Raw genomic sequence first — 2,156 nt, forward strand, 5'->3', positions numbered from 1 at the left:
TAAGGGCTATTTGACCAAGAAGGAGAGTGATGGGGTGCTACGCCAGATGACCTGTCCTCCACAATCACCAGACCTGAACCCAATCGAGATGTAGTATACAAGCTTGATGCATAAAAGTACAGACATATTGCTATTTTGGCATTTAATATCCCTACTGGACTGTACAGTAATATTGCTATTGCTAAAACAGTCAATGGCATTTGTGTCAAAGATACCATTGACACTCTGTACACTTGGGGGGGGGTACAGTTAATGAATGTACTGGAGGTTAAGGGGCACAGTGTTTGAATAGTAAGAACCATTTGTATTTGTACTATGGCTTAGGACAGAATAAATGTCCTGGGTGTTGGGTAGGCACAGTGTATAAAGGTATTAAGGGATGGGCACAGTGTATAAATGTACTGGTAGTGGTACAGTAGAAAAATGTACTGGGTGGTGGAACCAGTGTAAAAATGTACTGGGTGTTTGGCACAGTATATAAATGTATGGGTGTCAGCACAATATATAAATGTATAGGGATTGTGCACAGTGCAAAAGTGTGCACAGAGCTGCACATAAATAAAGATATCCCTTTAAAAATTTATCAGCACGAAAAAGCTTTATGGTCTTTATGGTGTACTGGACCCAAAAGAGCAGCCCATCACCTGTGAGGTACTAAATCCCACTTCAGCCTTCATCTTATCAGTACAATAGTCACTAGTGAATCCAATGAGGCCCTGCATATTCAGGGGTTACTATATTGTCCTGCCTCCTTGCTACTGATTGACATGTCTCCCTGCTAAGCCATGCTGCTGTTTAAAACATTGAGAGAGAGCTCTTTTACATCATTGGGCACTTCATGTCATGTGACCTGTGTAATGTAATCTAAGGTCCAGGGATTCTTTCATTTTAAAGAATACCAAACACATGTCATGGTTTTAGGGACAATAGAACCGAAGACTAAACTAAAAAATGACTCTTCTCTACTCATTCCCATGGCTTTGGAGAAGATTTTTTCTCATGTAAAATATAAGGGCAAGATTTTACATAATTCTAGAAGGGGCATTTCATACCCTAACTGAAGGGGCTAATAGTTAAATGGGGTAAAATCTGGTGACAAAGTCCCTTTAGACACATTTAAGTCACAGGACCTCAATAGACAGTGCTGTAGTAGTTCAGGAATTTAGGCCTGGACATGTAACTAGACTATTGTGGCCCGTTTACATGGACTATTTATTTGCCTGGTTGTTCGTCCATTACTTACTTTCGTATTCAAGAAATACAGTAAGTTTTACATAATCTTTTGTACTTAGATGCGGTCTGATCTTTAGGACAAAAAATTTAATAGACCATTAAAAATACAATGGCCCAGATTTATTAAACTGACTTTGCACTATAAAGAACGTGAAATCTGCTTGCACATGTATTTATAAAGTGTCTGCGCCAGTTTTGTGTTACGGCTGCTCTGTGTCCGACAAGACAGAAAAAATTTGCAGCTATAGGTGCGTAATGATTTGTTGGAATTTGCGAAACATTGAATACAGCGACTCAACAGAATTGTGTTGCATGGTGTATGTTAAAGGTGCACCAAAAATAAAATGGTGCACACTTCCAGAACCGTGCATGGTGCATAAGAACAATGAAGACCTTGCGCCCGTATTTAATAATCTTGCGCACCCTGCACATTCGTTAGGAAAACTGCACTTTGCCTCACTTTTGATAAATCTGGGCCAATGTTCTTTGATCTCATTTCTTTTTTAGGAACGGCAGAAAGGTCATCTATTTTGGCTCCCGTTATGTTCAATACTTTTTAAAAGTCATCTATGGCTTCACTTTCTTCAAAACTGTTAGTGGATTATGCTGAACCTTAAATATGTCCAGACCTAAGAATGTTGGTTAAAAAGAATTCTGCAGTAATTCAGTTTTTTGGCATTAGTTATAATGCAGTAAAATTATACATATTTTGTTCTGTAGATAATCTATGGAGTTTATAGAGTGTTAAGTAATATGTATACATAAAGGTGTGGATGTCATGATAAGACTGGGCTGCTTTTCTGTTTCATAATGGCGTGGGTGACCATGAATGTAAAATGTTATGATGCTGCTTCACACACTACAGTAAAATCACATTGAGCAAAGAGCTTTTGATTTCAAAAGTGTTTTTTTTTATTGACTGT

The sequence above is a fragment of the Engystomops pustulosus genome, chromosome 2 (genome assembly GCF_040894005.1).
Source record: "Engystomops pustulosus chromosome 2, aEngPut4.maternal, whole genome shotgun sequence".
Classification (NCBI taxonomy): domain Eukaryota; kingdom Metazoa; phylum Chordata; class Amphibia; order Anura; family Leptodactylidae; genus Engystomops; species Engystomops pustulosus.